Here is a 17147-nt window from a genome sequence, read left to right on the forward strand (position 1 = left end):
TTCTGTCTTCCAAAGTATTAGCTATCCCGCCCAATTTTGTGTCATCTGCAAATTTGCAGGTTCGCTGAGAGGCAGGTGTCCGTTTTCTTGAAGCGAAAGTAGCTCACAGGAAGGGAGAGGCTCCTGCGTTAATTGGAGGCAAGTAACGGGGGTTACGTTTTGTGCCATCATGCCCTGTCAACAGGAGCAGCCGAGCCCTGCGGCATGCTGGGAGGGCTCCCTCTTGTGGCGGCTTTGAGGCCAATGGCACAGACGTGTCAAGCTGCCTTCCCCATTGGACCATTGATCCCCCTGGGCCACTCTTGTCTTCCCTGACATAGTTTTGGAACATGGTTGCTGATTACCGTGAGGACTTTCCTCACGTGAGACCCCTGGTATCTCGTGCTTCTTCCTTGTTTGGAGCCTAATGATCCTAGATTCCTGCAATAGAGACCTTAAGCAAGCGTGCACAGCTGCAAAGGCACATCTAGCTTGTAACTAGAAGCCTCCAAAGCAACCAACTAAAGAGCAGGGGGTTGATAAAATTTGGGCGACTCTGACCGTGTAGTGTATAAACTTACTCTGCAAGTGCAGCAAGCAAGGAATCCTAACTAAGAAAGCTATTATGCACCCTGGTTTCCTTTTATTTCCTACGTTGAAGCTCTTCAAACTTTTGATCAAATTCCTACCAAGAACAGTTGCCTATATTTTTTCTGACTAACAGACAGATACACACAAAATAATATACACTTCCACATGCTCCTTTTATATGCTATGTAAATTGTTTTTTTTACTCTTCCCTTAGATAGTCATCTCCTACTTAGGCCATTTTACTGTAGATGTTCCATAAGGAAATATGCTTATATATTAGGTCATAGACTAAGAATATATATATTATATATATTATATTATATATTATAAATATTATAATATATATATTATATTATTATATATTATATTATATATATATTATATATTAGGTCATAGACTAAGAATTATAATGAGTGAATTCCTTTGTTTCTTTAGTGGTCTTGATTTATTATGTACGTTCTTTTTGTTGCCTTTATTTTGTGAACTGTATTTCAAAATAAAATGCCATGATTAGGAAAAGACTCTAGCAACGCAATGCTGGGGTTGATCCTGGGACCTTTGGGATGCAACGCAGGCGATCTTCAGGGATCTCTGCGCCCTTGCCTTTGGTTACCCTTGGGTTGTGCAAAGTTCCTTTTCACTGGTCCCAGGGCTTATCAGACTTTCTGAGCTCAACATCACAGAAGGATTAGGGCTTGTTTTTTATTACTCTGCTGCTCCAGTGTTAATCTAGCGCAGCCTTCCTCAGCTGGCTGTGCTCCAGATAGGGATGTCTGAGAAATCTGCAGTGTTCATCCAACTCATCCAAAATGAGTTTGGATGTTCATGAATCCAGCCTGCGGATTCTGCAGTGGACCGGCGTTTCCCCTGTCAGGCAGATTCCCCAGACTTGCAGACCAGTTTTCTTACTTTCTCAAATTTTGTGCAAATTTCATCGTAGAAAAATGCACATTAAAAAAAAAATAAATGGCCCAAAATACATATTTCTCCCATAGGCTAAAGTGTGAAAATGCGCGTTTGGGGGGAATTTGTACACATGCCAATTTGTGCCAATGCAAATTTGTGTACATTTGGAAACAAAATCGATGGGCAGACAATGGAACGAAAGGTGCCTGACAATCCACGAAACAGTCGGAATGGATTTCACACAATCATCCCCAGCTTGTTGGACTGCAACTCCCAGACTCCCTAGCCAGGAGTCTAGGAGTTGTAGTCCCAATGCTTCTGGAGGGCACCCGACGGGGAAGGCTGGTCTGAGGTGGTCAGGAGCCTTCCTCACCTGGCCTCCTACGCAACACTGAGCATTGGGCCAGTTGCAGAGCGCCATCTTTCCTAGAATAGTTGTCCCCGCATGCATCCCGCTTTGCACTTCCAGAGTGTGCCAAAAGAGGCGGCCCACAAGCTCCCAGCGATTTACTCGAGAGATCCGGCTGCTGCGTCCTCCTCTGTTGATTTTTGGTTTCGTTTTTAAGCGAAGCCAAAATACACAAGGCAGTGAAATTGCTGCCATGTGTGCCGAAGCTGGTACCTGAGAGCGCCGCCGCATCCTTTTGATGTCTTCCTGGTCTTGGAGATGCTCTTTACTTGTTTAGAATTCGTAGACCACTTTGGTACTCTTAGGAAGCATGTTTTATAACAAGAGTGGCGATTTGGGGGTGGGGGTTGCGGGGTTGGGGCGGCTGGAGGTTCTTTTGCAGTTTGGGGGGATGGAGCATAACAACGGCAGGAAAGTGAGATTGTTTCCAGTCTTTATTTTGCTCCTAGAATAGCTGGCCTACTGCACAATTATCCAGCCACCCACATCTCCCGCTGTCCCTGAGAACTGATCTGAATTAACAATTACACAAAGCGTGCTTCCCACTTCTCTCTCTCTCTTTCTCTCCCCCACCCCATGTGGAAAGTTGAAGGCTGCCTCTGCGGGGTTGGTGTCCTTTGGAGTACGGGCTGCTAGAGGTTTATGATGTCTGTCTGTGTGCGTGTGAGTGAAACGTATATTTGCAGGTGCTATCATGGGGATGGGGAATGGCTGCAACTCCCATCATCCTTCCCATGATCTGGGCTGATGGGAGTTGCAGTTCAACGACATGAGGGCCACACGTTCCACACCCCTGAGGTATAAAGCGGGAAGTGATGCCGAGCAACAGCAGCTGGCATTACGTTAGGGCACAAAAAGCTCCCAGCACCCCACATTTTTTCTCTGCAGAGTCCAACACCTCTCCTGCCGTAAGTCCACTCCTCTTGTTAGAGAGTGCGTCTCCTTGGAAAAACATATATCAGGCCAAGGACCAGGTCCGGCCCTCCTCGGGTCCCCATTGGGCCCTCTGGGGCTCTCCAGATGGCCCTGCCCCCTTCCCCCCTCTCCCAGCCGCCCATCGCCTGTGTGGTTTCCTGGCTTTTGTGCAGTTTTCCCCCCATTCTAAACGGCTGAAATGCCTCTCCTAAGGCTGAGCTACTGGTAGTGAGAGCTTTAAGCTAAAATAGGATTTGGCCCTCAGGCTGAAAGAGGTTTCCCCCTCCCTTATATACACCCTTTGACTCACTAGAAAAAACCTGGCTCTGTGGTAGAGCATTTGCTTTGCTTGCGGAAGGACCCAAGTTTAATTCTTGGAATTTCTAGTCTAAATTGATCTGGTGGAAGATGATGGGAAAGAGACCCTGGAGAGCCATTGCTGCCAGATGGAGGAGACAATACTGTGCTTGATGGACAAATGGTGTAAGGCAGCTTCGTGGTCGAGTATATGCCTTTTGTAGGTCCAGTTACTGGTATCTCCATTTAGAAGGCTCTCCACTCGCCAGACTGACAAAGATGTCTGAGAGCTGCTGCCAGTCAGAGTAGGCAATACTGGATTAGGTGGGCCAATGGTTGGCTTGGGATATGGAACTTCCTGCGCGATATTACTTACTTAAAGTGTATTTTTATCCTGCTCCTCAGCCAAAAGCTTATTGGTAAATCACTAAAACAAGACAGTCCCGGACTGCAGGCTTACAATCTAAGAAGACATGATATGCAAGGAAAAAGGGCTGGGGAGGGAAGAGGAAAAAATGAAGTAGTATTTCAGTAGGGCTGGTGGAAGAGAGAGAGAGCTGGGTGTTGCCGTAATAGTGATGAGACCTGCTCCCCGAACATTGCCTGAGCTCTTCCAGCAGCTTCTTGTAGACCTTAAAAAACAAGGGGGAGAAAATGAAGATCCCCATAAGGCCAGTGAAGATCCCCATAAGGCCAGTATAAGGATCTTATAAGGGTATATAAGGACCCTGAAGATCCCCATAAGGCCAATGGCCCAGGGGCTGAGCAGTAGTCCCCAGCAGCACTTTCTGGGAATGTTCGGCCAAATAGGACCAGAACCTCAGCAAGATGGTCCCCCTGAGTCCCATATTCACCAGAGGTTCCAGAAGGATACCATGGCTGATGGTACTGAATAGCCCTGGGAGGACTAGCGGAACTAGCAGTGACATGCTGCCCCTCTCAAGCTTGTGGTGAAGGTCATCCAGCAAGGTTGTTCCAGTCACAAAATTGGGTCTCAGTCCCGATGGGGAAGGATCCAAATAATCCCCTTCATCCCAGAAAGCCTGGAGTTGAGTGGCCACCACACACTTTCTATTCCCACGCTGGAGGCCTTCGAGACGAGGCTGGACAGCCGTCTGCCAGGGATGCTCTGACCTGGATTCCTGCATTGAGCAGGGGGCTGGACTCGATGGCCTTGTAGGCCCCTTCCAACCCCACTATTCTATGATTCTAGGACCTTACGAGCGAGCGAGAGGGAGGGAGGGAGGGAGGGAGGGAGGGGTTTTTTGGGGGAAGATTTTCTATGCTGAACTTTGATATTTGACGTTTATTGTGAATAGCTAGAAGGGGAATACAAGGGGGGGGTGTTTAATTGCTGAGCTCTACTCATTGACCCTTGCTGTCTCTCAACAGCATTGCGCATTTCTCTTCTTCCCTCCCACCCGGCTATTATTAAGAGCAAAGCTGAGTCTCCCCCCCGCCCCGCCTGCCCAAACTCTGTGAAACAGAACTGATGTGGGAGAGGAAGGCTTTTGCCCGTGCCTAGTGCGCCTCCCTCCCTCCCTCCCTCCCTCCTGTGTCGCGCTCTTGTTCTCTGTAGCATGCGGTATTTCTTTCCCTTGCCAAAATCTCCTTCCCGAGGCATGGTCTGCTCTGGCCTCTGCTGACCTTTGCCTTCCTGTGTTTAGCCAAGAGGGTGGGCCAGCCACGAGCCCCCAAAGCCACACCCCAGCTCGGATGCGCTGCCTTGGCACACAGCTGAGGCCAGGGGGGCCCGGCGGCAGCTTCCTGGTGGCCAAATGCCAGGCCAGGCTACACCCAGCAGGGCCCTCTGGGCCTTCCTGGCTGAGCGCGGGGACACCCGAAGCTCGGACAGCCAGAGATCCATCATGTCCAGCATCCTTTTCCCCACAGTGGCCAACCTGATGCCTACACCATGGGGGGGGGGGCAACTTGGCCGTTTTTGCCCCCCTGGACCGTACCAGTGGTGCCTGCAATTTTTTTAAATTGAGCAGTAAACTGCTATGGAGCACGAAAAGGGTCCATTTCAGCTTAAGATAAGCTAAATTTGCCCTTTGTAGCACTCTGTGATTCCTGCATTGAGCAGAGGGTTGGACTCGATATAGTCCCCTTCCAACCCTTCCAACCCCCTTCCATACTTTGGAAGACAGAAAGAAAATTCAAAGTGATCTTGATAGACGAGCGCTGGGCAGAAAACAGAATGACATTTAATAGCGATACATGCCAAGTTCTGCACCTAGGAAAAAGAACCCAGATGCACAGTTACAAGATGGGGGATACGTGGCTCAACAACACGACAAGCGAGAAGGATCTTGCAATTGTTGTCGATCACAAGCTGAATATGAGCCAACAGTGTGATGTGGCTGCAAAAAAGGCAAATGCTCTTTTGGGCTGCATTAAGAGAAGCGTAGCTTCAAAATCCCAGGAAGTACTAGTTCCCCTCTACTCAGCACTGGTTAGACCTCATCTTTATGGTTAGACACTTTAAGAAGGATGCAGACAAACTGGAGAGGGTTCAGAGGAGGGCAACAAAGATGATCAGGGGACTGGAAACAAAGCCCTATGAAGAGAGACTGAAAGAACTGGGCGTTTAGCCTTGAGAAGAGAAGACTGAGGGGAGATAGGATAGCGCTCTTCAAGTCCTTGAAAGGTTGTCCCAGAGAGGAAGGCCAGGATCTCTTCTCTATCATCCCAGAGTGCAGGACATGGAATAATGGGCTCAAGTTACAGGAAGCCAGATTCCGGCTGAACATCAGGAGAAACGTCCTGACTGTCAGAGCAATACGACAATGGAACCAATTACCTGGGGAGGTGGTGGGCTCTCCCACACTGGTGGCGTTCAAGACGAGGCTGGACAGCCATCTGTCACGGATGCTCTGACTTGGATTCCTGCATTGAGCAGGGGGTTGGACTCGATGGCCTTGTAGGCCCCTTCCAGCCCTACTATTCTATGATTCTATTCTATGATAAACCTACTATTCTATGATTCTATGAAAATCTCTGTAGTGCTAAAATCATACTGCAAGTCACCTAGAGATCCACCAATAGATCCCAGTCTATCCTCTGCCCACCCCAGATGTCATGGGTATGTGTGTGAGCATAATCACCCCAAGGTATGTTTGGGGTAATTATGCTCTGGGAAGGGCGGGGGGTCTATTTGGCTGCCCCTCCCACTGTCATTTCAGACTTCACATAATCACATTCCTCAGGAGCTTTCATACTTCAGGTTATTCTGAGGGTTGAAAATAAGAATCCCAAGAAATGTTCTTAAAGCATTTGGGGAACAAATGTTCCCTTTCCTCCCCCTCCCCCTCCCGCCCAACTGGCACCTTTGGGCTTTAATTTTGCAATTTAAACTTGAATATGCCAAGAATCAGCTTTGGCCTCTTGACTCCCCTCCAGTGAAAACTGGAATGACACCCTTGGGTATGCACCCCGCACGGCGCACAGTACAGACAGGCGCCAGTAATACAGGTGGTGTAGGCCAGGAGTGGGCAGAAAGTAGATATCCAGATGTTTTGGGGCTTCAATTCCCAACATTCCTGACCATTGGCAATGCTGGCAGGGGCTTCTGGGAGTTGAAGTCCAAAACATCTGGACATCTACCTTCTGCCCACCCCTGATGTAGTTAACAGGCTTGGACGCAAGTTCAAATCCCCTCTCAGAGTGCAAGCTCATTGAAGTCAGGCTGAATGGGGTCTAAGTCTACCTCGCAGGGTTGTGGTGGGGCTAAAACACTTCCCAGGGAAGGGTGGGGATGGGGGAATGGCAAGAAACAGCTTGGAATATTTCTCCTGCTCATCTTTGACATTTTTTACAAGTGAGACTCCCCTACCTTGGGCTTGAACGACACCAAAGTGGACCAGATGAATTCTGTCTCTGAGCACGTATAGGGTGAAGGTGGGTGCAGCGCAGTGCCGTGCTCTGAGTAATGAATGGCTGGTGCAAAAGCCAGGGGAGGCTGAAGCAAGGTTAGGGAAGAGCAAGAAAGGAGGATGCAGTCTGACTTGGAAAGTCTTTCTTGCAAGCCATGCTATGGTGGCCAGTTTTGGTAAGTCCTGGATCTTGTCATTAAATAATAGTCGTCATCATCATCTTTTGCATTGTTGATTTTGAGACCAGAGGAGTTTTTTTCTCGAATCTTAGCAGATCAGGCTCTTTTACTTTCTAGTAAATGAGGGTAGGGGGAAAGGGAAGCTGCAAGAAATGTGGCCGTTATCACCTCTTTCATCCCCCTCTGGAGAAGAAGGTCTTTGCTTCCACTTCAGTTCTAAGATGGTTTTGCACAAGCCCGCTTCCCCCCACCCAACTCCCTTCTAGGTTTTGGGACACACCTTGGGGTCAACTGTGTAAGAAACTGGTTTTGTTCCTGTAAACTGGGGGCGGGGGGGGGGCTCCTCCGCTCTTTGATCGACGCAGCAAACCTAAGAGGTCGGTTAGGCTGAAGGAGGCCAGGGATTGTATCAAGGTCGGCCAGTGACCATTCACAGCTGAGTGGGGATCCGAACCCCGTCTACCTAGTCCAACACTCCAACCTCGCCTTCCCCAACCTGATGCCCTCCAGGTGTCTTGGATCACAATTCCCATCATTCCCAGCCAGCATGGCCATCTGGAGAGCATCAAGTTAGGGAAGGCTGCTGTAACCACTGTGCTAGCTGTTCTTTCTGAAGGATGATTTGGCAGTCCAGAAAGAGAAGCAAACAGCCTCTCTTGACACCAAACTGCCCAGACTGGGGTGCATCGGAAGGCATGAGGGTGCTCGGACCAGCCAGTGGGTGCTGGAGGGTTCCTCTGGTGTCATCTGACGGGTCATGAAGGTTATCGGCTTTGACACAAATCTCCTGGCAGGAACGGCCTGTGTTTTCCTTCCTTCCCCGGCAGCCCTGGGGGCACAGGGCAGCTGTACATGAACTGCAGGGCTCCAAGTTCAAGTCCTGCTTGATGCTGCTGTTCACAGGGACTGACCATGTCCTGGTGTCTGAGCCACTTTCCTCCGGAGCAGCGCAGGCGACCTGCAATATTTTGGAACAAAATCTGTCAGCTTAATGGATTTAGCTTATGATGGGTGGGGAACGTGTGACCTTCCAGATGTTGGACTGCAACTCCCATTGTGCCTCACCATTGGCTGTGGTGGCTTGGGCTGATGGGAGTTGCAGTCTAGCAACATTGGGACGTGGGGGGCTCATGTGCGGAGGTGTGTTAAAGATGCAGCAGCAAGTGTAGACAGAGAGGCTGTCCCGTGGCAGAAATCAGCGCAGGCCCCCAAACCTGGCAAACGTCGATCACTCTGGGTTCTTCATTCTGAAGTCATTGTTATTTTTATCATTTTATTTTTTTCACAGGCTGTAAGCTGTTTAGAGGGTCACATATGTGGCAAAGAAGTGGCGAATGAATGTCGCCAACAAACAAGCAAGCCTCCTGTTCTAGCTTGCAAAATTAGCTTGCATCCTTTTCTGCTCCGTACCCTAGTTTTGCTCTTCCTAGGCAAACTCGTGTTTGCTGGCCCACTCAAGAGTCCAAAGAGTCACTGGCTTCCTATTTAACCACCGTGAATGTCTCTGTCGAATGGGTGGTTCATTCACCGAGCAACGGCTGTCAAGGAAGGGTGGAACTTCTCTGGGGAGCTCCAGTTATTCATGTCACTATTCTGGCTGAAACAGATTTGATAATAAAGATGAGCAATGCTGCAGAAGCCCGCAAGCAGAGAGCCCGCGCTATGACTCTCACCTGATCTTAAATTCCGGCATGCATAATGAACCGCTGACTCGTGAGTTGCTGAATGTGTAATATGCTCGTAATTAGAACCGAGATGTATTTGTAGTTACTTTCTCTGCTTTGTGCGGCGTGGCTGGCATGACTAAGCAGCCAAATTCAGGTAGCGACCACCATCGTTGTGCACTTTAACCCTTCAGTGACTCCACGGCTGTCAAGTCAGTTTGTCAGCCAGACGCACGTGACAATGGCCAACTGGGGAGACGCCGGGCTGGCATCAGGCGTAAGCATGGTCAGGCACCCGTCGAGGGCCCACCCCCAGCAGGGGCCCACTGACCGTGCTCCCCCTCTTCCCAGTTGCAACCCACTTGTTCCCCGGCCTCTCGTCCTGGCCCAGACAAGGGTGCCACGGCCTCCTCGCTCCCTGGCTCTCCGTCTGCCAAGCAAGCCAGTGGGAGAGAGGAGGTGCCAATGGCTGAGGGAGGGGGGCCGCTGGGGGTGTCCGAACATGAGCCCTCGAACACCCAGGGCTGGCACTGGCAAGATGCATTGTGACATACGGGACAGAAGAGGGACATTGTGCTACACATCCCATGTTCCTGAGGGGCGCTTTAACCGCAGGCGCTAAATTCAAGCACGGTAAAAATGCTCGGAAGATGGAGACCTTTCTCCCGAGTTCTCGTTCAGCTGGGTTTGTGAAATTGCACCCAACTCCGAATCGCGACAGAGGCCCGTTTGCCGATTGCTGACCGACTTATTGGTTCGCAGCTTTTAAATCGCACCCTTCCTTCAGAGAGCTCAGGGGGCACCGAGTGTGGCCCTTTTCTTCCTCCTCCCGATGACCCTGCGAGGTAGGTTAGGCTAAGAGACAGTGTGCGTCCGGCCCAAGGTGAGCGGGGGATTTGAACCTGAGCCTTGCCCATTCATCCTGCTCTGGCGCTTGAACCGTGGCGTGTGGGGAGCTTTGGCCTGGTCAGGCTAATTGCTGTTCAGGAGATCAGATTCTTGGCTGTCGTGTGCATGGCTTTTGGGGGGGTGGCACAGATCTGTGGCTGTGGAGAAGAGTGGTTCTGTTCTGTTCTGTTTAGAAGAGGACTTCAGCCCGGTTTCTGGGATTCTCACTGGCTGCAGCCCTCCTTGGCTTGCTTCATTTCGAGGAGCACAGAAGCATCATTGAGAATGCAAATCTTGACCCTTCTGTAGGGCTGCGTTTTTTTTTTTAAACGCACAAACAAACTGCAGAACACTAGCAGTAATTCATGTAGTAACTATGGCAACTGCCACGTACATTTACATATTCTTCCACTTAATCACAGGGCCATCCAAGACAACTCTTTGCCAGTTCTTTTGACATAATTTGCTGTTTTCGTTCGCTAAAACCGAGAGCTGTAATCTACAGGGGCCTTTATCATTATTATTTTAAATAAATTTGTCTGCCTTTTTACTTATCTAAAAATCGTTGGCTCCCCCCCACCCCCAAATCAAACTTTTCCTATCAAAATATGTTCAGTTTTCCTTGCCCGTTACCCAAGAATCCATGCCAACAGCTCACTGCAGGCAAAAGCTATAGTTAATTTCTTGAATGAGAACTTCCAGGGCTTAGCCGTGCCTGGAAGCTATGCCTGGTGACATGCAAGCCCTAATTCCATAGAAGTTGTGGTTGTCTGTGGCAAAAGGTACTCTGCAGCTGCTCAGAGGCACTATGTTCCAGTGCTTGGCCTTGGGCAGAGCTGATCTAACTGTACAAGCAACCAAGGCAGCCATCTGCAGTAGGGCAATTTTTTATGGGGTGGCAGAGCAGTTTGCAGACCCCGTGATCTGCAAACTTTGTATGGGATCCTGGGGTCGCTTGCCTCTCGTTGCATGGTGCAGCATCTTGGGGCTGGTGCAACAGCTCCATCCACCCCCGGCTCAAATTCTGAATGCATGGGGCTTTCCAGCTTCCAAAGAGGAGCACTTAAGCTAGCCAGTTGTTGGTTTTAATTCCTGCAGTTCTTGCCCAGGGGTTTTAGCCACTAGCCCTGTGTTCAGAGACAGCCTTACAATGAGTTAGTGAGTTAACATATTTATTTAAAGTATTTTTATTCCACTCCTCAACTGAAACAGACTTACAATCTAAAAAGACATGACACACAAGGAAAAAGGGCAGAGGAGGGAAGAGGAAAAAATTAAGTAGGCCATCAACCAGGCTAATGAAATGCTGCTGCTTCATTCTCTCATTACCTCTGAATACCAGGAGAGAGCTAATACATGCGTCCCTAAGGTCATCAGAGGTGGTTCCACATGGGCCTCTGGCCAGACTGGAGCCCACCTGGAGAAGAACCTTCAGCGTGGTGGCTCCCTTCCTATGGAACTCCCTGCCTCTGGAGGTCAGGCAGGCACCAACACTGTTGTTTTTGGCAGCTCCTGAAAACAGCTCTTTTCCAGGAAGCCTTCCTTGGTTGACTAGCCTTGGTTTTATGGGCACTCTGTTTTTTAAAGAATAATCTTAATATCATGGTTCATTCTTTGTACCCTTTGTTCATTTTATCTCTTGTGGTTCACCGCTCCGGAATCTGTTTAGATGTGGAGCGGTACACAAAGGTTGGAAATCCTCCTCCTCCTCTCTTGGCTTTTGGGCTCCGCAGAAGCATCTGGTTGGCTGCTGTTGGTAGTGAGATGCCAGGTGAGGTGGGGCTTTGGTTTGATCCAGCAGGGCTGTGCTTATGTTCTTATCAGGCCTGGTAGTCAGGAACGGCACCTCCGTGTTCAGAGGCAGCCTAGAGCCTGGGTGTTGAGCCTCAGTGCTGTGGCCCAAGTCTGACCTGCCTGGGGCCCCAATCTGGCCCTCTGAGCTTCCCCAAATGGCCACGCCCCCTTTCCCTAGCCCTGCCTTCTTGCCTCCGACTGTTTGGTGGATTCCCACCTTTTGCACAGCTTCCCCCCTCCCCGCCCCAAATTCTAAGAGGTTGAAATGCTTCTCCTAAGGCTCAGTTAAAGCAGGAAGGGCTTTAAGATACAATAGACTGGCATTTCTAGCATTTTTGGCCCCACCCCTTTCACCTTTGGCCTCACCCACCGCTGGAATGCGGCCACCCAGAGCTTCTCTGTAATGGAATTTGGCCCTCGGGCTGAAAGGAGTTCAGCACCCCTGGTCTGGGGTGGCTGGGAATGGTGGAACTTGCACCAAATTGGGGAAGGCTTGTCGCTCACCGCTGCTCATTCTGTCATCCCCTTAGCTGGGGCGGCCGCAGTCTGGGAAGCCCCGGTGCTCTGAGAAAAGCCCTAGCAAGGCTGACTTTGACATATGTTTTCAAAACGCATTCTGCTGTGATGAAGTCAGCCTTGCAGGCTGGGGAGGGGTCTCGGGCTGGTGGGGGCGGGCTCTGGCAAGGTCTAGCAGAAAGTAAACAGTCTCCAAGAGCGGCAGGCGTGCGAATTCTCCAAGCAAAGAGAGACGCATGGGCGGTATTTGGTGGGAATTTGCACAGAACCCCCCCCCACACACAATAAAGTTAGCAAGAAATAAAGAAATAAATAATGGCCGCCAAGCTGTGGTGGGTGCCAAGATTTCAGTCCAGGGCATTCAATATTCATTAGTGCGTGGAAAGCTAGACCCTGGGAAATGTCATTTGAATAATGAAAGGATCCTCAGCAGGCTGCTAACAGCCCCGGTTTAAGGCTGGTCTTGATTTTCATAAAAAAGAGACGAGGCCCGCTGCCTGCTGAAGGGAGAATGCCTCCTGTGTAACCCCAGATGCATGATGCATGATGCTTGGGAGGACTCGGGGCTGATTCCAGGTTTCTGGGGGCGGGGGGCATAGGCAAGATCAGCTTTCTCCCAACCTCCGGTGCCCTCCAGCTGTTGCAGACTACAACTCCCAGCATTCTTGACCATTGACCGTGCTGGCTGGGGCAGATGAGAGTTGCCACTGCCCATTTCTAGCCCCTCGTTCTGGGCCTGATGCTGTCAGCCAGAGCAGATTCTGCATTATGAACCCAAGAGTGTGACCTGGCGGAGGGCAGCTTGCAATGTTCTTGCAATGCAAAGCAGCTTGCAAAGCAAGGCGGAAGACCAGCGGAGCCCCCGGGCACCGGTAGCGCAGCCCCTCTTGCTGGTCCTCAGTCAGAGACTAGCAGTGCCTCCCCCCAGCAGTGGTGAAGGTCTTCTTTTTCTTCTTCACAATTCTATACTGCCCAATAGCCAAAGCTCTCTGGGCAGTTTACATAGATTAAAAATGTTAAAAATACAGTATACAGAGATTAAAAGCCGTTTACATAACAAACACACAGACAATAGACACATAAGAACATATATCTAAAACAACTTCAAGTAAGCAATCTCAAAGCAAGCAACCCTAAGCATGAGACATTCCAGGATTGATTAAAACTTATATGCTGCCAAATCCCTGAGAGAAGAGAAAGCTCTTAACCTGGCGCCGAAAAGATAACAATATTGGCACCAGGCAGGCCTTGTGGGGGAGATCATTCCACAATTGGGGGGCCACCACCAAGAAGGCCCTCTCCTTGTTGCCGTCTTCCAAGCTTCCCTCGGAGTAGGCAGCTGGAGGAGGGCCTTAGATGTTGAGTGTAGTGTATGGGTAGGTTCGTGTCAGGAGAGGCGCTCCGTCAGGTATTGTGGTTCCAAGTTGTATTCCCTGTGCATTTCTGGAAGCACACTGCTACTTCTCCAGTTTGGATGCCTGCACCTGAGAACAGGAGCTTTGCCTCAAATTGTCCCTAGAACAGGGATGGAGAACCTCTGGCCCATGGGTCCAATCCACCTGGCAGGGAAAACCCCTCCAGCCTGCAGAGCGTCATCAGATTCCTCACTCTGGAGGTATCTCTGTCCCAGTCACAGAGGGGAGAAAACCGAGGGAATGCAGGCAGCATGCCAAGCCAGGAAATTGGCCAGCACCTGGAGGGCCTAGATTTCTGGGGCCTAGAATCATAGAATCATAGAACAGTAGGGTTGGAAGGGGCCTACAAGGCCATCGAGTCCAACCCCCTGCTCAATGCAGGAATCCAAGTCAGAGCATCCCTGACAGATGGCTGTCCAGCCTCGTCTTGAATGCCTCCAGTGTAGGAGAGCCCACCACCGCCCTAGGTAATTGGTTCCATTGTCATATTGCTCTAACAGTCAGGAGGTTTTTCCTGATGTTCAGCCAGAATCTGGCTTCCTGTCACTTGAGCCCATTATTCTGTGTCCTGCACTCTGGGATGATGGAGAAGAGATCCTGGCCTTCATCTCTGGGACAACCTTTGAAGTCCTTGAAGAGCGCTATCCTATCTCCCCTCAGCCTTCTCTTCCCAAGGCTAAACATGCCCACTTCTTTCAGTCTCTCTTGATAGGGCTTTGTTTCCAGTCCCCTGATCATCTTCGCTGCCCTCCTCTGAACCCTCTCCAGTTTGTCTGCATCCTCCTTAAAGTGTGGTGCCCAGAACTGGACACAGTACTCCAGATTAGGCCCAACCAGTGCTGAGTAGAGGGGAACTAGTACTTCCCGGGATTTGGAAGCGATGCTTCTCTTAATGCAGCCCAAAAGAGCATTTGCCTTTTTTGCAGCCACATCCCATTGTTGGCTCATCCAGCCTACACCATCAACTCTAGACTACACCAGCCTTCCCCGTCTGGGTGCCCTCCAGATGTTTTGGACTACAACTCCCAGCATTCCTGATATTGGCCATGCTGGCTGAGGTTGATGGGAGTTAAGGTCCCAAACACCTGGAGTGCAGCAGGTTGGGAAAGGCTGCCCTAGAATATCTCTTTAAAATAAATGATAAAATTGCCACTGTAGCAGTAAAGTTTATGTCTGGCAAGGTGTCCTTTGCTCAATTGCGTGCAGACTTTGCCACTGGGCGCAGCATTCGAGCATCCTGCAAATCTCCAGCTCTAAAAATACATTATCAATAAATTAATAATTATAAATTCTTATTTTTTTCTAGTTTCTGTGGGTGCAAAACATGCTTCCAATCTGAGTGGGGATCAACAGCTTTTTGCTGTGATGTTTCAGCCTGGAAAACTGTATTTCGGGCGCAATCCTACGGCCCTTGGAGAGCACCCCAGTGAGCATCAGATTTTTCGGATTCCCCCTCCTGAAGCCATAGACACTGTTATGACTTTGGGAGGGGGACTACATGATCTCATGCCTCCCTTCACAGCTGCACGGAAAGAACTGCAGCACCTGCTTTCTGAGGTCTCAAAAGCATCCCTGGAGCACCTCATGGCAGTCAAAAAGGGGGAGTTCCGGGGGGAGAGGAGAAGCCCAGATATGAGAAATGCTGTGGTGTCTCCAGCTCTGCTGCTGCTGGAGTGCCTCCTCTGGACAGGAGGCTAGAATTTAAAACATTTAAAAATGAGGATGGAGAAGTGAAAGCTGCCTCCACTGTGCCTCCCGGGCATGGGATACCAGGAATCCTTCGAGATTGGAGTGTTCCGTCTAGTGGGTGTCAACCTGATAAGAGTTGCCCCTTCTTTATTTTTTAATTAAAAGATGTCCTCCATCCATGAGACATCCCAGGGTGGCACATGCAACATTAAAAAACCCCCAAGTCTAATATAAAAACCATACCATTATACTTTCAACAAACGCAAACCAAACCAGCAACCCAACAAAAAACACAACCACTCCTTGAATTAAAGATAAAATAATGTGAAAAACTGAAGTTTAACATCTTAAATGCACACAGGCCTGGTCAAAAAGGAATATTTTGATTTGGCACTGAAACAGCAACAAAGTTGGCACCAGATATATCTCCTGTGGGAGGGCGTTCCAAAGTCAGGGCACACAGAATCTTTGGGCGATGCCAAATAACAATCCCAGAAGCCAAAGAAGAAGGATGAGCAGCTAGACTATGACAAGATGCAGACAATGCGTCTAGATCAGGCTTGGGAAGAAAGCAGATCTCCAGATGTTTTGGACTTCAGCTCCCAGAACTCCTGACCATTGGCCATGCTGGCAGGGGATTCTGGGAGTTGAAGTCAATTATATGAATTATGAATTATACAGCCTCTTTGTGCCGGGCCAAGAACGCTGCCGCAATTTTGGAAATTGCCAGCCTGCATGTCTGGACCCGGGAGTGCGATTTCCTTGTAGTTTAAAAAGTCTTTTCCTCACATTAATCTCTTTTATTTTTATTTTGACAAATGTATGTTTCCAGGAAGTTGCAAAGGTCAAAGCCGCATCTGTTGCTGGTTACTTTGCAAGGAGGTGCGGGGTGGGCCGGTGAGCGGGCCCCCTCTTTTGCGACGGTTTCCAAAGCAACGGGGAGCCGAGTCATTTATAAACGAAACGTGAAAAAAGGGTAAAAAGGGTGATGGGGAGAGGGAGAGAGAGAGACGGCTGGCCTTCTCGAAGGCTGCTAATGATGATGGTGATGAAAATCAGATCGCTTGTAATTTCTTGGGGGAAATTGGATCAATTTCTCATGCGCAGAGATCAGTTTATCTCTGGTGTATATGACATAGTTGGCCTCAGGGGAAGTCCGCCCATTTTGGCCCTCGGAGGGCCCCACTCTGTCTTGCCTGGCTTGTCATTTCGTTGGCCGTGGCCCCACGCTCTGTGCCAAGCGGCTGTTAGGACTGGAAGCCCACAACCGATCAATATGTGAAATGCAGGCCCCCCTCTGCACTGCTTCGTAGCTGATTTTCCCTCTGGGGGTCTTGACCGAGCAACCCAGTGCCCGCTTGGCCCTCCAAGCCTCCCTCCTTCCTGCCTTCTGGCTGATAGCGCTGTGCTCCTCCAGTCCCTGGGCCTCTCTGGGCATCTTTTTGCTCCAATTCTTGGTGCTCCTGGCCTGGCCTGCAGCTCAGGGGTGGGGCACCTGCTTGGCAGGCAGAAGGCCCCAGGTGCAATGCTTGGCATTTCTAGTTAAAGGGTTCTTTGGGGGGCAAGGTTGCTAGAGACCCCGGAGAGGTATTCGGAGCAAACAAGATGGAGTTTGACAGGCCAAGGGGTCCTGACTCGATACATCAGCTTTCTCCAACCTAGTGCCCTCCAGACGTGTCGGATGGCAACTCCCACAATCCCCCAGCCAGCTCTGCTGGCTGGAGGATTGTGGGAATTGCCATCCGACACGTCTGGAGGGCACCAGCTTGGGGAAGCTTTACCTAACATCAAAGATCCATGCAAGAGGACTAGAAACTATTTCAATCACCTTTAAAAGAAGTCTCAATGCCTAGGCACAGCACCAGAAAGAGTGCAGTGTTGGTGCTGGGCGTACCTCCCTCCGGAGCTCATTCTAAAGTTGGGGCACCACCACCGAGAAGGCACCTTTACTTTTGACCAGCTCTCCCTTCCCCCTTAAAATTTGGCTCCTCAGACTTGTGCTCCTTCCTCTTACCTCTGTTCCTTGCCTT

This window comes from Heloderma suspectum, chromosome 14 (genome assembly GCF_057233095.1).
Source record: "Heloderma suspectum isolate Gila_16-S chromosome 14, 16-S_ref, whole genome shotgun sequence".
Classification (NCBI taxonomy): domain Eukaryota; kingdom Metazoa; phylum Chordata; class Lepidosauria; order Squamata; family Helodermatidae; genus Heloderma; species Heloderma suspectum.